The sequence below is a fragment of the Lithobates pipiens genome, unplaced genomic scaffold, assembly GCF_037356315.1.
Source record: "Lithobates pipiens isolate NorthernLeopardFrog02 unplaced genomic scaffold, aLitPip1_a1.2 Scaffold_3, whole genome shotgun sequence".
Lineage (NCBI taxonomy): Eukaryota > Metazoa > Chordata > Amphibia > Anura > Ranidae > Lithobates > Lithobates pipiens.
In genome coordinates this window covers 197,416,693-197,438,703 of record NW_027507790.1, presented here as the reverse complement: position 1 = coordinate 197,438,703, position 22,011 = coordinate 197,416,693, and positions in this window count along the sequence as shown.

Here is a 22,011-nt window from a genome sequence, read left to right as displayed (position 1 = left end):
TCATTACTGAGGGACGATCCCCAGATGTGGGCCCATGGCCTGCTGGAGCAATGCAGCCCTTACGTGGATACTCTGGACCTGTTCTTTGAAGCCATGGCTCGCTTGTATGATGATCCTTTCCGGACAGCTACAGCCGAAGCAACTTTGTACGCCCTTCGCCAGGGTGGGCGACCTGCAGAGGACTATTCAGTAGAATTCCGTACCTGGAGCTCTGACTCCGGCTGGAACGAAGCAGCACTAAAATATCAGTATCGTGTGGGGTTGTGCGAAGCCCTCAAGGACGAGTTGGCCAGATTGGAGATTCCCACTACTCTTGAGGACCTCATCTTACTCGCCATCCAGCTCGAACAGCGTCTACGGGAACGTCAGTCTGAACGCACTCGGACTACTTGCTCCATCCAGGCCCCACCTTCAGCTCGCCCAGCAGTAGCCCCCGTTCTGAGGGGCATCCCCCGTCCCGCTTTAACCTCCGAAGAGAGACTTCTTCGCCGTCAGGCACACCTTTGTTTTTACTGTGGGAAATCGGGACATTTCATTAACAACTGCCCCACAAGGCTGAGTAAACCAGTCCCAAGCACCCCATCTCATCTTCAGGTAGCAAAGTCAGCTTCTGCCCACATCACTCTTCCAGTCACATTGATGGTGGCAGGCAGCAGAATCCCTCTACAAGCAATAATTGACTCTGGAGCCTGTAGTTGCTTCCTGGACTTAACCTTGGCTAGGAGTCTGGCTCTCCCACTGAACCTCAAGGAACAGAGACTGACCGTCCGTTTGGCCGATGGCTCCTTACCTAGTTCAGGTCATGTCACCAAGGAAACTAATCCCATCCTGACGATCACCGATTCAGGTCACCGGGAATTCCTTAAATTTGATGTTCTGAGCTCCCCGATGTTCCCTGTTATCCTAGGGATCCCTTGGCTACAGGCTCACGATCCCCAGATCGATTGGCCCACAAGGGTGGTATCCTTCACATCTGCCTACTGCCAGCAGCACTGTCTAGATTCCGTCCCCCACAACTTACCCAGTTGTCTGACTGTACAACCTGTACCCAGTCCGGCTTCTCACATACCAACAGTTTACCAGGAATTCAGAGACGTGTTTGACAAGAGGAAAGCTGATATCCTACCTCCACATCGCCCCTATGACTGCCCCATTGAATTGTTACCCGGGGCCTCCATTCCTTTTGGTCGGATATTTCCCCTTTCTGAGACTGAACTTGAGACTCTGAGACAATACATTGACAAAAACCTGGCCAAAGGATTCATTCGTCCCTCTTCACCCCCTGCCGGAGCAGGCATCTTCTTTGTGGAGAAAAAAGATAAGACCCTAAGACCATGTGTGGACTATCGGGAATTAAACAATATTACTCTCAAAAACCGTTATCCGCTTCCGCTTATCCCTGAACTCCTCCAGAGGTTCCATACCTCACGTATCTTTACGAAACTCGATTTACGTGGGGCTCATAATCTTGTCCGTATCCGGGAAGGGGACGAGTGGAAGACCGCCTTCAGAACAAGATTTGGTCATTTTGAGTACTTAGTCATGCCCTTTGGACTATGTAATGCCCCGGCAACCTTTCAGCATTTCATTAATGATATCTTTCGGGAGCATCTTGACCACTTTGTTGTCGCCTACCTTCACGACATTCTGATTTTTTCAACCTCACTAGAGCTTCACAGGGTACATGTTAAGAAAGTACTATGTATTCTTAGAACTCACGGGTTATATGCCAAAGCCGAGAAGTGTGATTTTGAGAAGGAATCTATCCATTTCTTGGGACTCATTATTACCACAGGTGGAATTGCCATGGACCCGCAGAAAGAGAAATCTATCCTGGATTGGCCCGCTCCTTCTGACAAAAGGGGTGTACAGAGGTTTATCGGGTTCGCAAACTTCTACCGAAGGTTCATACGGGGTTTCTCCACCATTGTAGCCCCCATCACTCTGACCACTCGCCAGCACACCAAGTTCCACTGGTCCTCAGCAGCTCAGTCCGCCTTTAACCAGCTCAAGATCCTTTTTACCTCTGCGCCCATCCTGCAGCATCCAGATCCCGCCTTGCCCTTCGTGCTAGAAGTTGATGCCTCGGAGGTGGCCACCGGGGCGATCTTATCCCAACGTCAAGGTCCCAAAGCTTTACTGCATCCCGTAGCCTTTTTCTCTCGGAAGATGAGTTCCCCAGAGAAGAACTATGATGTAGGGGACCGGGAACTTCTAGCAATCAAAACCGCTCTTGAAGAATGGAGGTACCTCCTGGAAGGTGCCGCTCACCCCATTCAAATTTTTACGGACCATAAGAACTTAGAGTATCTCCGTACGGCCAAACGTCTGAGACCCCGACAGGCCCGATGGGCTTTGTTCTTTTCAAGATTCAATTTCCACATTACCTACCGCCCAGGATCTAAGAACAGCAAAGCGGATGCTTTATCTAGGATGTTTCCTGATACCCCAGAAGGAGTCCCACCCAGTACAATTTTGTCTCCCCAAAATTTCCTGTTGATACAACCAGACCTAAGGTCTTCTATCGAACTGGCTACTAGGCAGTGTACGGAGACCGAAGTTTCTTCCCTGAGAAGCCAAGGAGGGCTTCTATGGCGTCAGGACAAGATTTTTGTTCCCCAGCAAGCCAGGTTACTGGTATTGAAGACTTTCCATGACCACCAACTTGCAGGCCACTTTGGAGTCCGGAAGACGACGGACCTTGTACGGCGGTCCCTATGGTGGCCTACTCTAAGGGCGGACTGTAAAGTGTACGTGGATTCCTGCACCATCTGCCAACGCAACAAAGGATCTAACACCAGACCCTGGGGTCTGTTAAGGCCACTGCCAGTCCCGGAGAAACCATGGAAAGAAATTTCCATGGATTTTATTGTGGAACTACCTCCCTCTGAAGGGTTTACGGCCATCTTGGTGGTCGTAGACCGCCTGTCCAAGATGGCGCATTTCTTGCCGCTAAAAGGGATCCCCTCTGCCCTAGATACGGCAAAAACTTTTATAAAAGAAATTGTCCGGTTACACGGGGTACCTGATAGCATTGTATCGGACAGAGGGGTACAATTCACCTCCAAATTTTGGAAAGAACTGTGTAAATTGCTCTCAATTAAAATATGTTTGTCTTCTGCCTATCACCCACAGAGCAACGGACAAACCGAAAGGACCAACCAAACGTTGGAGCAATACCTGCGATGCTTCTGCTCCTTCTCCCAGGATGATTGGGTTTCCTTGTTACCCTGTGCGGAATTCGCTTATAATAACTCAGTGCACGCCTCCACCAACCAGTCACCCTTCTGGGCAAACTACGGATTCCACCCTTCATTCCTGCCTAACACCATTCCTGAATCGTCTGTCCCGGCAGTCCAAGACAGAGTAAATCTCATTCACTCAAACTATCAAGTACTTCAAGATACCATGAGAAGGGCCCAGGAGGAATACAAAAAGCAGTACGATAAGAGGAAGAGAGTCAACCCTACCTTCAAGGCAGGGGATAAGGTGTGGCTTTCAGCAGCAAATCTTAAACTGCCTTGTCCATCCCGGAAACTGGGACCTAAATTTCTGGGTCCTTTTGAGATCAAACGGGAGATTAATCCCGTAGCCTTTGAACTTATCTTGCCTGAATCGTTTAAAATCCATCCTATATTTCATGTCTCCCTCCTTAAACCTGTTACCTTTAGTCCATTTTCAGGAAGAGAAGTGCCCCCGCCTCCAGTTCAGGTTGGTGAAGAAACCGAATACGAAGTTGAGTCCATCCTTGACTGTCGTCGGAGAGGTAGGACCATCCAGTTTTTAATCAAATGGAAGGGGTATTCTGCTGAGGAGAACTCGTGGGAGCCTGCCAATCACGTACATGCTCCTAAGCTTTTACACAGGTTCCGCAGCCGGTATCCTGAAAAATGGGCTCCGTTGGGCATCCGGAGGCTGCCCCTTGGGGGGAGGCACTGTCAGGGAAATAGCCGCAATCTCACGAGGTACGTTCGTGTTAGCGCGCGTCGGCGCCTACGTAAGTGCAAAGTAGTTTCTAGATGAACGACCGATGCTACGTCTAACCGGGCGGGCATACGCGGTGATGCTACGAATACACAACGTACTCGACGTAGCCGTACGATCGCTCCAACGCGCTCACGACGTGACCCGGTCATCTCGCCTATTTAAGCGTTCGCCTGACAGTCCCGCGTCGCTGGATTATTGTCAGCTCTCCTGTGAACCTGTACCCGTGTTTCCTGTTATCCGACCTCCAGTGTACCGACCCGGCTTGCTTGACCTGCTCCTGTTATTCTCCTGGCTCTGACTCCTGGCTTGTACCTGACGTTCCTGATCTGCTTCCTGCACCTGATCCCGGCCTGTCTTGACCATTCTCTGGACTTCCGCTGCATACTCTCGGACTTCCTAGCACAGTTGCCCATCGAGGCTTGCTTACCCGGTACTTGACCTCTGCTGCTGCTACCTGGCAACCTGTGCTACTGTGGGCACTGCATCCCTGTGTCAACTTCAGGGTTGTGCTGCGCTCGGCCGCAAGGGGAGCCCTCTCAGCATTTCGGCCTCACTTCTGACCGTGACAAAGACTGTTCATTCTTGTTGGAATACAGAATGGTATTTTTGTGCAACAACTAGTCTACATCAGTATTGGATATATTCTTCAACCAGTAGATGGCAGTGTTGTTTAAGTTTGTAGCTGCATCTATGGTATGATGATATGATGTATTTTCCCTGAATAAAGTTCCTGTTTCCTGTCTGCAGTTAAGCAGCTGATAAATATATGTGGACAGTGCACAGTGTGTTCTGTAGGGCTATATGAAGTTCTCCATTGCCCTATTTATAAACTGGCAAATCTCACATTTACTAGGCAGATTTATTTTGCACATTTGTAAGCCTGAGAAGCCAAGTCTGTGATTCAAAAGATGTTTGAATGTTTTGAACTGGGTAAATTTGGCCATCCTGCATTCTGTACGTGTACGTTCACACATCTGTGAGGAATGATCTGCAGTAAATTACTTTTCATTGCTGCCTACCGATTCTGAATGCCTTTCTTTTTTTTTAACAACTTAACAGGCTTTTTGAATGGTGTGGCCCTATTCACTTGTGGTGGAGGGGGTCATTTTTCCATGCCACAAAGCATGCCAGCAGCAGCAGCATGTGTACACACTCATCCAGCTGCCTTTGCAGTTTAAGAGGGGGTGGTAAAAATGTGACTCAACTGCCTATATTTACCACCCAACTGCAAGCGCAGACTAAGCCTGAATGTTACCCTGTTATCCTATCATTTCCACATGGATGTTGCAAAGCTGCCCATTTTATATTAGGGTCCTTCCTAGGTCAAACACATCATGATGCTAGATTAAGACTGAGGATGTGCTTGATGTTTTGGCTCACTACTAGTGAGCAGGTCTCTCAAGATAAGTCACTTAATCTGGCCATAAATAGATTGAAATTCAGCTGGTTCAACAGGGACCGGCTTAATATCGATCAGTGTACATCAGCCCCTGTTCGAGAGAAGTTTATCGTTTAATCAACTTCTGTCTTAGGGACACCCTGAAAAACATTAGTAGATCAGCGGCTACAGCCAATCAGCTGCAGCCACTAATCAGTATATTCTGACATTGGTGAGTCCCGCCATCAGAATATGTCTAAGTGAGGTTGGGTGGCTGATTCCTTTGAATATTTTTGTTCAGCCTGCTGGCTGAATGAAGAAAAAAAACAAACAAACCATCTATGGTCAGCTTAAACCTTACCCTCTGTTATGCTGCCCATGCATTAGTCAGTTTTTTCCTTTCAACCTGCGAGTTACTGGTTCCTCCCTACTGTCTCTGTGTTTCCTGACAGCAAGAGACTTCCCCACCATCACTGATTAGTGCTGCAGTGTATAGCCAGCAGTGCTGATCTAGCAGTGAAAATCCGGGGAGGTTGAACAGAAGTTGGTCAGTTGGATTGAAATTCAGTCAGTTCAGCAAGAATTTCGATCCATGTATGCCAAGTGACCATGTCTGTTTGATGTGATTGGTCACTGCCATCTTGAAGAACATCAGTAAAGTGCAGAAACCTTAACATTTGCATGGACATTCCTTTGTGAAGTTACCGGGAGGGGATTGGGCGTAGAGACTGACAACTGTGCTAATCGCAGAGGAGTGCGCACAGCAGCAATAACCAGTGAGATGCAGCCTAAGGCCTGATTATTACTGATGCGTTTTTAGTGCTTTTTGCATTTTGCAGATTTGCACTACATAGGAAACCATGTTAAAGTGGTTGTAAACCCTTACAACACACTTTGACCTACATGTAAGCCTAGATTAAGGCTTACCTGTAGCTCCAAGAAATATCTCCTAAACCTACACGGTTTAGGAGATATTTGCCGAAAGACAGGCACCGCTGTCTACGCGCATGCGCCATAGACAGCGGCGCGCAGGCGCACTGAGAGCGGTCAATGGCGATATGCCGCGAGTGGCGGCTCCCATGCGCATGCGCAGGAGTGACGTCATCGCGGCTTCGCCAAATGACAGCGGTGAGACCCCACCGAGAAGATGGATGCGCCGGACTACAGGGGACAGCGGTGACTTCGCTGGCTCCTGTGTCAGGTAAGTGACACATAATGGACTACTATGCGATGCATAGTAGTCCATTATGCTTTACCTTTGCAGGGAATGAAAGAGGAAGTAAACCCATCAGGGTTTACTTCCTCTTTAAATGGACTGTAGTGTCCTATAAAGGCAAAGCAAAGATTTAGGTTTATAAAAATATATACATATTAACTCAGTATGGCTACATTGAAACAGGCAATTAGGTGCAATCAGTGAATTCCTGTGGCAAGGATCAGTAGATTCTTGTGGCTGGAATGAAAAGTGTATGCGAGGAGCTGTGGCTGGGAAGCCTGTACAAATGAAGGACAGGCTGATGGAAGATGCATATGGCGTTATTGCCTGTGGTTGGTTGGGGACAGATGCCCAGCGCTGGACACAACATTTTTGTTGATAGAGGTATTCCTGCCATAGTGCTCTGCTTATGCCCTGTACACACGGTCAGAATTTCCGAAGGGAAAATGTGCGATCGGATTGTGTTGTTGGAAAATCTGATCGTATGTGGGCTCCATCTGACTTTTTCCGTCGGATTTTTCAGAGGGAAAAATCCAATCGTTTAAATTCTGATCGTGTGTAGACAATTTCGACAGACAAAATGCCACGCATTCTCAGAATAAATTAAGAGACCACAGCTATTGGCTACTGGCCCGTTTATAGTCCCGACGTACGTGGTTTACATCACCTCGTTAAGAATGATCAGATTTTTCGACAACTTTGTCTGACCGTGTGTATGCAAGACAAGTTTTGCACAAAATCCGTCGGAAAAAGTCTGATGGATTTTGTTGTCGGAATGTCCGACCGTGTGTACAGTCATTTAATTTCTGGATAAGAGCACCACCTGGTGGGAATTTCACAGAGCAAACTGATAATACATACTGTACATGTTAACTTAAGATCAAATACCACAGGGGTAGGCAACCTTTTAAGAGGTGGGGATCTACCTGCACAACATAGAAGTCAAAGATCCCCGGGCACAGTGTCATCTCCCCACACCTGATTTAACCACTTCCATACCACAAGAATTCTGAAACTTTTCTCCTACATGTAAAAATCATAATTTTTTTGCTAGAAAATTTCTCAGAACCCCCAAACATTATGTATATTTGTTTAGCAGACACCCTAGGGAAGAAAACGGCGGCCATTTTAACATTTTATGTCACACAGTATTTGTGTAATTTTTTTTGGGGGGGGGGGGGGATATTTTTCACGAATAAAAACAAAACAGTAAAGTTAGCCAATTATTTTTTTGGATAATGTTATGTCAAGTAAATAGAGACCTCACATGTCACGCTTTAAAATTCCGGACATGGTATGGTGCCAAACTTTGGTACTTAAAAATCTCCATAGGCGACGGTTTAAATTTTTTCTACAGGTTACCTGTTTAGTTTTACAGAGGAGGTCTAGTACTAGAATTATTGCTCTTGCTCTAATGTTTGTGTTGATACCTCACATGTGTGGTTTGGATGTTGTTTACATATGCGGGCATGACCTACCTATGCGTTCGCAAGCTTGCGGGGATGGGGGCACTTGAATTATTTTATTGTTTATTTTATTTTTATTTTTTTACACTTTCCATTTAACTATTTTTTTTTCGATTACTTTTTTTCCTATTACAAGGAATGTAAAACATCCCTTGTAATAGGAGTGTGTATGATCGGTCCTCTTCATGGAGAGATGTGGGGTGTATAACACACCACATCTCTCCTCCGGGCTGGAAAACATCAGATCAAAATAAAAAATTGACGATCTGATACTTTTCTAGCCCAGATCTTGGCTTTGTTTACTTGCGCGACTCAGATTTGACGTCATAACGTTATGCCCGGACCTCCTTCGAGGATCACAGAGATTGCCGGGGACCATCTGTCCCTCGGAAATCTCTATGCCTCTCTTCCGTTGCCAGACGATTCGTTCTCTGGGTGCTCAATCGCACGAGGGAGGCCGGAGAAGCACCAGAGGGTGGAGGGAGGGGGGGGGAGAGTCCGCTCCCATTACCGCTAAGAAAGTGAAAAAAAAAAAAAAGTGGCTGAAAAACCATTATGACCATTCTTATTGTGCTCAGAATCGCCGTCTCTAAAAAACTATATCTGGATGATGCCTGTAGCTGCAGGCATCATTCAGATATCTCCACTGAAAGCCCAGGTCGTCATATGACGGCCTGCGGTATGGAAGTGTTTTTTAAACATTTATGCCACGTACACAGGACCAGACTTTTTGGCAAAACAAGTCTGACGGTCTTCCAGATGGACTTCTGACGGACTTCCGACCGAACAGACTTGCCCACACATGAACGGACCAAAGTCCATTAGTTTTGACCGTGATGACGTACGACGGGACTAGAAAAGAAAGTTCAATAGCCAGTAGCCAACAGCTGCCCTTGCATCGTATTTGGTCCGTCGGACCAACATACAGACGAACCCTTTACCCGATAGAAATTGATTCCGTCAGACAGATTTAAAACATGTTCTATTTCTAGGTACATCTGAATTTTTTAAAGAAAAAAGTCAGATGAAGCCCACACACAATCGTAATATCCGATGGAATGATTCTGTCTGAACTTTTCTGACGGAAAGTCCAGTCATATGTATGCATAAATTGCCATACTACCATTTTGCAATTGCATGCATTACACAGCAATCATGTGTTTACATCAGGTGGTGAGGAGGCAACATATCACGACCTCACCACCTGACAAACATGCTCTGAATTTGTGTTAGGAGTAGGAGGGGGGATTTGGAGTGGAGGAGAGGATTTGTGCTTGGAGGGGACATTTGAGGGGTAGAGTTTTTTTTTGAGGGGTAAAAATTTGTGATGGCAAGGGGGATTTCAGCATGGGGTAGATTTGTACTAGGATGAGGGGGAATTTATGCTCTGGAATGGCAGGTCAGCAAGCCCAGACTGTGATCTACCAGTCACCTGTCTGAGATTTACTGGTAGATCGCAATCTACTGGTTGCTGACCCCCGAAATACTGTATGAAAAATAAACATAAATTGTTTTAGAAGTTGGTATTGTACAGTTATTATCAAATACATGCCTATACTCCAAATGTTCTGCTTTGATTAATGGCTAACACTTTGCTGTTAGATAAAAATGATAATGTGGGCCACATCTGCAATGCGGTACATAGTAATGCAGAAAATCCTTACTTATCGTTTACTACTTCTAGTAAACACTAAATTCCTCCGGACCCTGATGCCAAATGTAATGTTGGCCACATGCCACAAACTTTCTTCAAACTCCTTTAGGCTGGGTTTACACCATTGTGAATTGGATGTAGGTTCACCGCATCCAATTCGCAATAGCAGGAGATTTTGACCGGCTCTCTATGGAGCCAGTTCACATATCCCCAGTGCAGCTCCAGTGCGAATTTACACAGGAGTGCTGTGCGTCTTGGTCTGTTTCAGGCCTGAATTCAGACAAAAATTCAGGCTGAAATCGGACCTGAAGCGGTGAACGGGGATGCACAGGAACCCTGCTGGGAGCCGCATCGGTATTAGGTGTGAACCCAGCCTTAGATTTACCAACAACAATGTAGTGCAAGGACCTTCCTAACCCTGGCAACACACATTACAGTCTCAATATACATTCTCTTCACAGTCTCCTTCATAATACTATTAACTATAAGGCTGGGTTCACACTAACTGCAGCCATGGCTCACAGCATGGGTTCCAGTGCGTGTTTGTTCCCTGTTTCAGGTGCGAATCAGGTCTGAATTTTTGGCAGAATTCGCACCTGAATCAGACCAGAAGACGCACAGGATCCTTCAGCAATCGCAGCGGCCCTGGAGCTGTGTGAACCGGCTCCATAGAGAGCCGGTCACACTCTCCTGTCATGCGAATTGGATGCAGAGAAAGCCTCATCCAATTCCCATCAGTGTGAACCCAGCCTTAAAGCGACACTAAACTATTGTTTGAAAAAAATACTCAAGTATGTATTCTTTCTTAATTCAAAAATGTACATTCTATTTATTTTGTGATTGGACACAATCAGTGGGTCCGGTGGACCTGATGTTTGATGGCACCTCGTGGTCGTTCTCAGGGGAGGCAGAACGGCGATCTGCCTGTGTTAACAAAACAGACCGCCGTTCTGTGTGAGGATAAGATGGAGATCGGAGTGGGAGTTTTGAGGAGCAAAAATTATTCTACTTAACACATCAAGATTATCAAAGTTTTATTATATAAACTTTAAAAATTTTAAAAACAACATATGAAAAATCATATGATCGTAGTACAAAGGATTTGTGGCTCTTCTTGTTTCGCCATCGTACTGGCTTCTTCAGGAGCTTATTGTAAACCTTATTTACAGTATCACTACAAATAGATATAAAAAAACATTAACCACTTGCTTACTGGGCACTTAAACCCCCCTCAGTCCCAGACCAATTTTCAGCTTTCAGCGCTGATGCACTTTGAGTGACAATTACGCGGTCATACAACACTGTACCCAAATGAATTTTTTATCATTTTTTTCCCACAAATAGAGCTTTCTTTTGGTGGTATTTAGTTACAGCTCGGAGTTTTATTTTTTGCTAAACAAACAAAAAAAGATGCAAAAAAAAAAAAAAAAAAAATCATGTTTTAATAGTTTGTTATAAAATTTAGCAAACGGGTCATTTTTCTCCTTCATTGAAGTGCGCTGATTAGGCGGCACTGATGGGCTGCATTGGTGGGCACTGATGGGCTGCATTGGTGGGCACTGATGGGCTGCATTGGTGGGCACTGATAGGCTGCACTGGTGGGCACTGATAGGCATAGTTAAGGCGGCACTAATAGGCACAGATAAGGCGGCACCGATGGGCACAGATAAGGCGGCACTGATGGGCAAAGATGGGCACAGATAAGATGGCACGGATGGGTGGCACGGATAAGTGGCACGGATGGGTGGCACGGATGGGCACTGATAGGTACCACAGATAGATGGGACTGATGGGCACTGATAGGTGGCACTGATAGGTGGCTCTGATAGGTGGCACTGCTGGGCACTGATGGGCGGCACTGCTGGGCACTGATGGGCGGCACTGCTGGGCACTGATGGGCGGCACTGGGGTGCAGCACCTGAGGCAGATTTTGGGTGGCACTGTGGGTGGCACTGCTGGGTGGCACTGTGGGTGGCACTGTGGGCACTGCTGGGTGGCACTGTGGGCACTGCTGGGTGGCACTGTGGGCACTATGGGCACTGCTGGGTGGCACTGACAGGGGGGCACTTACTTTATTTCAGGATGGCACTGCGGGTGGCAGGTGGGCACTGGCAGGGGGCAGGTGTCCTTTTACATTGCTGGCCGTGATCGGGACTGATGTCCCGAACACGGCCGCCGGCGATCGGCTTTTTTTTTTTCTCCTCGCGCTGTCAGCGCGAGGAGGAATACTAGCCGATTACCGGCTCCGTTTTATCACATGATCAGCTGTCATTGGCTGACAGCTGATCACGTGATAAGGGGTCGGGATCGACCCCTTACACGGATCGGTGATCAGGCGAGTCTCACGGACTCGCCGATCACAGAGCGCGCCGCGCGCGCCCCTCAGGGGGCGCGCAGGCCGCTCGTAACCGGGACTACGTCAATAGACGTAGTCCCGAAAATGTGGGTCCGCGCTATTGCCGTCATTTTGCAATAGCGCGGATCCCAAGTGGTTAAGTATATTTAATCAATAAAATAATTTTGAACAATCATTTATAGAGACCATAAAGGTCTAGGCTTATGCAAAGTATATATACAATCATTTACATAGATCATCTGATGATTGGATCCTCACCCCAAGTATAAGCACCACTCCAAAGGACTATCACGACCCCCGAAAGGACAGTTCCAGAAAAGTATTTAGTAGGTCACAGAAAGGGTATACCCCTTAATTGAACAGAAAGATATCATTGTTTAAGTCTGGAAAAGGATACATAATGCCAAATAGGACCTGATTAATCTACTTCCACCTACCCTGCATCAATAGGTAGCCAAGATGAACAAAATGGCGTCTTTAGAGGGAAAACCTCATAAAAAAAAAACAAATATAGCTAGATAGAGGCGATGAAATCTAAAGGGGCATACAAAATAATCATGAATAACTGTATCCATAGTCACAATAGTTTAAGGAAGCCTAGCAAGTTTTTCATATGTTATTTTTAAAATGTTTAATTTTATATAATGAAACTTTGAAAATCTTGATTATGTGTTAAATAGATTCATTTTTTCACCTCAAAACTCCCACTCCTATATTTTTCTGTACAATGACTTCATTATGGGGAGGCGGTGCATTTCAAAGCGAGCCCCTATCCTTGGATGAAAATCTATTGTTCCTGGGAAGATGGAGATCTTGTGTTTCTGCTAAGCAGGAACACAGATCTCTGCCCCCCCCCCCCACCAGTCAAAGCACCCCAACACATATAGAAAGCACTCCCTAGGAACACATTTAACCCTTTGATCACCCATGATGCTAACCCCTTTCCTGCCAGTGGCATTAGTACAGACAGTGCATTTTTTTTTTAGCACTGATCACTGTATTGATGCCACTGGTCCCCAAAAAGTGTCACTTAGTGTCAGATTTGTCCATGGCAATGTCGTAGTTCCACTAAAAAAATTCCATTCATTTATTCCATAGTTTGTAGACGCTATAACTTTTGCGCAAACCAATCAATATACACTTATTGGGATTTTGTTTATGAAAAACATGCAGCAGAATACATATTGGCCTAAATTTATGAAGACATTTGATTTTTTTAATTTTTATGATAGGGTATGTTTTATAGCAGAAAGGAAAAAATATTGTTGTTTTTTATTTCAAAACTGTCACTTGGTTTTATTTTTTGCACAAAAAAAAAAAAAAACAGGTGATCAAAAAGCTCTATTTGTAGGAAAAAGGGACACCAATTTTATTGTTGCACAAAAAAAAAAAACGATACTTTCTTCTAGCACCTACCTAGGAGGGTGCTACACATACATAGTTAAAATACAGACTTTTACCTGCCAAAGGATACTAATTCTGTGCAGTCAGTATTGTGATTCAACACCTATGACAGTGTGCACAGTTTGGAAGGTGACCCCCCTGTTACCAAGTTAAGGCATGCCTCCCATATCACCTTTTCACCTCCAGCCTTCTCCCAGGACAATGAATTAGCATGCTCAACCTGCTGAATATTTGTCCAATAAACATACAGATGGCCCAGGAACCTGCAAAGTTGAATTTAGAAATGTTGTTTATCTGATTGCACAGTGTGGCAGAGGTGTATTAATAGCAAGGCTGTCTATAGACAATTTCAAATATTTGTTGCTTTTAAACAGATTATACTCTTCAACTTGAGTTGAGTAGGAGACATGGCCTGCCTGGTCACTGGCTCTAGATGCTTATTAGATATCACTTTCCAGACTAAAGCAGCCACCACACCTAAGAACTTTTGAGTTGCAATATAAAGTATTGCATTATTTTGGTTTGGGTTTATAACACACTTATAGAGTTGCACCGATACCGTTTTTTTTACCGGTCAGTACGAGTACCGATACTTTACCAAGAACCAATACTTTCGTGGCACGATTTGAGCCCATACAAAATAAAAGGAGGAGGGGCGGGCCTATTGGCGCATCATCAGGAGGCCCGCCTTCTAAACCAGGAAGAGTCAGCGGGCCTCTTGATGACCTCAGAGAGAACATGGCGGCACGGGATGGAGCTGTGGCCTGGCATGACAGTACCTCAGCAAGACATTGCTAGATGGGTGAGTATCTGAAGGTGGTGGTGGTGGGGGGGTTGAAAAAAAAAAAAAAAACAAGAGGGGGGCGGGGCAGATCCTTTTTAAAGTGGTTGTAAAGCCTAAACATTTTTACCTTAATACATTCCTTGCATTAAGTTAAAAAATGTTTAGGTGTCAATATACCAACCTCACCCCCCCCTTTTACTTACCTGAGCCCTTATTCGATCCAGCTCTGTGCATGTCTGCAGCTCCTCTCTCGCCTCACATCCGGGTCTTGCTGGCTTTGCTGGGGCAGCAGGAGCCATTGATTCCCAATGCTGTCAATCAAAGCCTGTGATGAGCATAGCTCCCAACTGTCCCTGATTTCGAGGGACTGTCTCTGATTTGGAGCAATGTCCCTCTGTCCCTCTTTCCTCCTCATTTGTCCCTCATTTTGGTCTGATCTATATAGTTGTATATAAAATGTACTATTTATCTTTCAAACAGTGTTTCCCAGTGCTAAACCTTTCATCTGATTTCTAAATTGCTGCATTTGTAAATGCCAAAAGTCAATATAAAGGAATAGTACTGTTAAAAAGCGCTTATGGGTTTAACCAATCATTTTTTTTTATACAATTCTCTTTTTTTTTTTTTGTGTAATCAGTATTTATTGCAATATAACAGAAACAGAAGCATGAAAAACAAGACAGGTCCAACATCACAGTTAAGTGCAGTACTTATCGGCCTCAGAAAAGCCGCTCCAGTGCCAAAATAACATCTTGTAAGTTGAACATTTAAACAAACTTTAAGAAAAAGGTCATAGAGTCATGAAGAAAAGGAGAATGTCGTGGGTATACACATAGCAGGTGGGCTGGGAAACCCAGATAAGTGCCAGGGTAAAAGAAAACAGTCACCCCAACTAATAGTGGGTCAAATCTGGCAAAAAGGCACCTGAAAAATGGACACCGTCCCGGCACTAGGGTAGAGGGGGGGGGGGCCTCAGCGGCCGCCAGCTAGCCACCCTCCACCGCCAGCGCATCCCGGGAACCGGCGGCACCACAGAGGGTCGGCCAGAACGCCACCCTCCGCCAATCTCAAAAAGTCTTGCCTGGCAGCCCAAGCGTCAAAATAGGGATCCCAGCCCACCACCTACCAGCTTCGGCAGCTCAGGCTACATGACATTCTGACCAGAGAAAAGTGGAAAGGTAGAGAAGAGGAAAAGGAATAGAGAAAAGGACAGCATAGGGTAGTAAGGAAGAACAACTGCATATGCAGCGGATAGAGGGGAAGGGGCATAATAGGGGGGGCTAAAGAAGGAAAGGGGGGCAAGAGAAAAAAAAAAAAAAAAGGGGGGGACAGGAAGAAAAAGGAAAAGTAGGTCACGTTACCTGAGTATAGTCTCCAAATGTCTGCTCCGTCCGCACCGGGCACACCACTCCCCAGCATCAATTTTCGTAGGTGGCATTCCTTCGCTAAGAGCTTCCAGGGGAAGATCCGGTCCCCCCCTGGGCTCCGCCCAGCCTGAGAGTTTTAAGGGTAGGGTCTGCCAACTCCAGCAGAGCCACGTCTAAACTGGAGGGCATATGGTTAGGATCCGACGCATACGCCGACCAGGGTCTCCAGATATTGTGGAATCGGTCCTCTAGGCCCTTACATATAGCGACCCAATGCTCTGCCTCCTTAACCGCATGCACTCCCCTGCACCACTCTTCTCGAGTGGGGATTCCAGGCCGCTTCCAATATATCGGAATCAGGCGTCTGGCTGCATTCAGCAAATGTGCTAGCACGGTATTCTTATAAACCCTGAGCGGGACCGAGGGCACCTGCAGAAGGAAGTGCAGCGGCAAGAGAGGGACAGCAATCCCGGTCACAGCCTTCACTTGACCCTGTATGTCTTCCCAGAAGGGTCGAATTAGGGGGCACTCCCACCACACGTGAACTAGGGTCCCTCTTTGTCCACATCCCCTCCAACAGGACTCTGATGCGGAGGGGTAAATACAAGCCAAGTCCGCTGGCACCCGGTACCAACGTGCCAATAGCTTAAAATTGGTCTCCTGAACCTTGGAGTCTCTAGAGGACGAATGGGTGAGGGAATAAAGGTGTGATAACTGCGTCTCTGTGAACGTCATCCCCAAGTCAGCCTCCCACCGTCTAATATAAGCAGGAGTAGTCTGGGAGCTGGCCGAGTTCAACAGCCGGTATAGCTCAGAAACCAGGTGTGGAGTTGGCTCCTCTGCAAGAAAGATGCGCTCAAACGGGGTAAGGGTCCGGGGATCCCTAATAGTATGACCATGTGCCTGAAAAAAGTGGTGCAGCTGTCGGTACCTCCAAAAGTTCATTCGTGAGCCACAGCTACTGACGGGCAGGGCCTCATATGGCATAAGACCACCATCCCTCAGAAATTGCCCGCAACTAGCATTCCCGTCGTCAACCCAATTCCCAAAGAAACCCATCTGTTCACCCGGCGGGAACCATAGGAAGCCACCCAGTGGGGCCACCGGGGACATAGGGGGAGCCAGCTGAAGGGTCATGTTGAGCCTGTCCCAAACTGAGAACACATGGGTCGTCAGAGGGGAGGTCGTCTCCGCCAGGCCCCTATATACCCGGGGCAGCCAGGGCGCGTAAGCTAAGTTCCTACCCGCCAGACACTTCTCTAAAGGGACCCAGAGCTTAGTTCGAGAGTGGAAACGCCAGTCTAGAATCTTCTGGAGGGCCACCGCTTGATAATACTGTCTAATGTCTGGGACACCTAGTCCACCCCCCCTCTTCAAACGACGCAGTACCCGTAACGCTATTCTAGGTTTACGGTCGTTCCATATAAAGCGAGACATCATACTACTTAAGCGGTCAAAAAAGCATTTGGGCAAGGGGATCGGAAGCATCTGCAAATAAAAGAGTATACGGGGTAGGACATTCATCTTTATGACGCTCACCCGACCAAACCATGTAAACGCCGTCCCCGTCCATTGCAGGAGATCTCTCTTGATCGCATCCATTAAGGGTGGGTAATTAGCTAGGTACAGGGTATCATAACGGTTCGTCAAGTGCACTCCCAAGTATCGTAGGGACGACATAGTCCAAACGAAAGGAAAGGCTGCCTTGAGGGATGCTATGAGATGCGGGGCTAAGTGGATGGGGAGTATTTCCGACTTTGAAAAATTTATCTTAAAATTAGACAATGACCCAAAAAGCTTCAGTTCCTTCATCAGATTTGGCAGAGAGAGCAGGGGGTCCGTAAGGTGAAACAACACATCATCAGCATAAGCCGAGAGTTTGTGTTCTGTGTTACCAACTTGGAGGCCTTTAATATCAGGGCTAGCCCTCACCGTGCGGAGAAACGGCTCCAGCACCAGGGCGAACAAGAGGGGTGAAAGAGGACACCCCTGCCTCGTGCCGTTTCTAATGGGGAACCGGGCCGACAAAATCCCATTCACTTTGACCTGAGCACAAGGTGTGGAATATAGGGCCGCGATCGTCGTCAACATCCGCTGGCCCAGTTGTATAGAGTGAAGTACCTCTGTCAGGTAGGACCAGTCTATGCGGTCAAAGGCTTTTTCAGCGTCAGTGGACAAAACAATATATGGTTGCGGGACCGGGCCCAGTGAATAAGATGGACCGCTCGAAGGGAGTTATCCCTGGCCTCCCTCCCAGCAACAAAGCCTGTCTGGTCCGGGTGGACCAAGCCAGGAATAAGGAGCTTCAGTCTATTTGCTAGAATTTTCGTCAGAATCTTTATATCCAAATTAAGAAGGGAAATAGGGCGGTAGCTCTGGGGGACGGTGGGGTCCTTGCCCTCCTTTGGCAGCACAGTAATGTGAGCCAGAAGGGCTTCCTGGGGGATGGCACTGCCCCCCGCAATTGCATTAAAGTAGGCGCACATGGGAGCCTGTAGCTGGGGCAGGAAAGTTTTATAGTAAACCTTAGTGAATCCGTCTGGGCCAGGACTCTTACCATTGGGCAAGGACTCCACCGTGGCCCCAAGCTCCTCTACCATAATTGGGAGCTCCAGGGCAGCGGATTGTTCTTCGGTAAGTTTCGGCAGATCAGCCGCCGCCAAGTAGGCACGGGTCGCCTTGAGTCTATCTACTCGGGTCGCGGGGGAGACTGTAGAGTCTAAGTTATATAGTGTTGTGTAGTATTCACGGAACCCGGCCGCTATTTTAGAGGATTGGACAACCGGAACCCCTGCAGAATCGTGTAATTTGTGAATATAGGTCTGAGCGTGGCGTTTACGGAGGGCACGAGCCAGCATCCGACCGCACTTATTCCCGTGTTCATAATACTTGTGAGCCAAAAAGCGAAATTGTTTGCGGGCTTGGCGGTCTAATAACCGCAGAAATAATTCCCGTAGCTCCGTCAGAGCCAACAAAGCCTCCGGACTCCCATTAGTCTTATGAGCGAGTTCCGCTTTCTGAAGGGCAGTATACACCCGCGTAAAATCCGCCCGACGAGCTTTTTTCAGCCTAGTCCCCTGAGAGATTAATGCCCCCCTAACCACCGCCTTATGAGCCTCCCATATAACCCCCTCACCTATCTCGGCCGGCGGATTCTCCTTAAAGTAGTTAGTCAGCGTATCCGTGACCTCCTTCACCGCTATTCCATCATCCAATAAATTATCATTAAGCCGCCATGTCCAGGCCCTCTGCTGAACCATTGGCAGGGCAAAAGCCACCGTCACTGGGGCATGGTCAGAGATGGAAATGACGTCTATAGACGCGGACTGAAGGAGTTCCAGAATATTACGGTCAACGTAGATGTGGTCAATCCGTGTGTACACATCATGTACCTTAGAATAATAACTGTAGTCCCTATCAGGGGGGTGCAGTGTCCGCCAACCGTCCGACAGGAGATGGGATTGCAGAGTCTTGCGGTAATGTTTAAGGAATTTGTATGAATGGGAGGGTCTCGCATGGGATGTGTCCAGTTGGGGGTCAGGGCTTACGTTAAAGTCTCCTCCTACAATTAAAAAACCTTCCCGAAACTCCGCTAGACGGTCCAAGGTACGGTCAATAAAAGTAAGTTGGTCAGCGTTAGGGGCATAAAGTGTCGCGAACGTATAGAGTTGTCCAGCTATAGTGCCCTTCAAGAAGACATACCTGCCCTGGGGGTCTACCCTGTGATCAGAGGGTTGGAAGGGGCAGGACTTATGTATGCCGATAGCTGTACCTCTCGATTTAGCTAAGGGGGAGTTGCTTAGAAACCACTGGTTAAAAAGATGGGTAGGTAGTTTAGGGGACGACTGATGCGTAAAGTGAGTCTCCTGAAGGAAAATCACCTGCGACCTCAGCCGCTTCAATTCCCCCCAGAGCTTACTACGCTTATGAGGGGAGCATAGGCCCCTAACATTGTAAGTGCTTACCCGCAGTGTAGCCATCCCAAAAGTTCAGGCAGAGACACGCTCGAAAAGTGGTGGTGCGCCCGGTGCAGACGGCAGAGCATCAGAGAGGACCTAAAGATAGAAGAGTCAAAAAGAGGAGAGCGGTTAAGAGAAGAGAGATAAAGAAAAAGGGGGAGAAAAAACATGCATGTGAGAGATAAACAAGTTACAACCGATAAAACATAGCGGCCGAGGCCGGCTAGAGGCAGAAAAAAACTAAAAGCTATGGCGAGGTCCCCACCCCCCCCAAAGGGGGGGTGGGGCCCAGGCCACAACTCCAGATCCCCACCAGGATCTAAGCCCGTACAGAAGAAAAAAAAAGAAAAAAACGGGCATCCTACTGGGGGTACGTGGAATCCCATAACAAAGAGGGAAGTGGGTCCCCATCTCCGCCCCCCCGCACCTGACTCAGTGCGAGAAAGGAGGGGAAAAACAAAGAAAGCAGCAATGATTAACAGTTTACAGGGTCCCCACGGCAGAACCAAATATAAAAAAAATATGGCCATTAAAAAGAGAGAGAAAAAAAAGTCGAATTGAATTAACTGCCAATGCGAACCAAAAACCGAAACCAGCACAGGGTGCCGTGGGGAATTTCAGGTAAGTCAAGTCAAGTCAACTTAGAGTTCCTCAGATCACAGGAGCGCGTTCTTGGGAAAAAGTTTCGGTACCCTCAGGGATCCAGGGCAGCAGCGTCCGTGGAAGGATCCCGGGATTGTCTCCTATGGCGCCGTCTGCGGTTCTGACTCCTAGCAGGCAGCCACGGTTGCGGTGTCGGCAATCTAAAAGCCGCAAAGTCCGAAGGGTTCCTCCAGTCCGGAAAATCAACCTGTTCCAGCTCCAAGGCAGCCAAAAAATGTGGGAGGTCATCTTTAGTGCGGAGAGTCACGGTCTTACCATCCCTGGTAACCTGGAGGGCAAAGGGAAACCCCCAGCGGTATGGCAGTCCAGCGTCTTGAATAGCCAGCAGGAGGGGGTGCAAGGCTCGGCCTTGCATAAGAGTGCGCCTTGAGATGTCCTGGTAAAAAGCCAGGTGTGCACCATCAAAATCAAAATAGGGTTTCCCTCTCATTTTCTGCATTATACGATCCTTAAGCGTATACTTATGTAGCTTACAGATAATGTCTCTGGGATTATTCACATCTTGAGAGGGGGGTTTCAAGGCCCTATGTGCACGGTCAATTTCCACAGTAGCCGTAGCAGGTAAGCCTAGGATCTCCTTAAAAACACCCTCCAGGGTAGGAATAATGTCCCTAGCTCCTGTGGCCTCAGGTAGGCCCCGGATCCTGATGTTAGCTCTGCGACTGCGGTTCTCGGCGTCGTCTAACTGGCAAAGCAGGGCCTCCATCTGACGGCCTTGTGCATCACATTGGTCCTGCAGCATAGTTATAACAGGGAGAGCCTCCTCAAATCTCTGCTCCAGGGACTCCATCCTACCCCCCAGGTGTACTGTGTCTGCCTTAAGCTGTGCAATATCTTCCTTAAACGCCTTCTCCACTCTATCTGCAAAGCGCTCCAGGTCGGCCTTGGTGGGGAGGGACAGAATATGGCGCCTGATATCTGCATCGGCCAGAGGGTCCGGTTCATCAGGGGCTTCTGGCAGCAACCCGGGTGACCGTGGGGAGGTCGGGGGGGCCGAATCACTCACCGACTGCGGGGAGGGTATCGGCGAGGCATCCCTCCGGTGCGACTTTGCGGCCGTGGATGGCGCGGCCTTGCCAGCTTTCAAGGCCTTGCCGGCTGGCGCCATTTTGGAGGCCTCCCGGCCCTTCTCCTCCTGCCCCGGGAAAAAGTTGTCCAGCTGTGCTTGCCTCGAGCGGTCCACCCGTGAGTGCTGGGATGACGCCCGGCTCTTGTGGGACATTGCTGTGTAAGGATGGGGACAGATTCACCCTCCGTGCGCTGTTATCATGCGGCGGTGAGACGGAGCTGAGGAGACACACGTCTTCACTCCTCCATGGTCAGGCCACGCCCCCCATACAATTATCTTTTAAGGGGGTGTGGCAGGGGGTGTGTCCTATGCATACATACTTTTGGTAATAGGTGTCCCTCATTCCCATTTTGGAAAGTTGGGAGGTATGGATGAGGTATCGGGTGGTAGCGCCTGAGTCCCGCTGTCTGTGTCAATAGATGCAATAGCGGGGCTCGGGTGTGAGCACGCATGAGTGCCCCCATGGGAAGGGGCTTCCCATGGGGGACACTGGACAGAGAGGAGGGGTCAGGATCACAGGCGGAGGACACGAAAAGAGAAGGCACAGAGCAGGTAAGTATTGACACGTCTGTTTTCTTTTTTAAATTTACCTTTACAATCTCTTTGCTCGGCTCTATTGCGTGAAAGGACCTGTATGTCATTTCATGCAATAGCCAGAGGGCTAGCCAATCAGCGGGTCTGCCGGCCACCTGCAATTGCTCCCCAGAG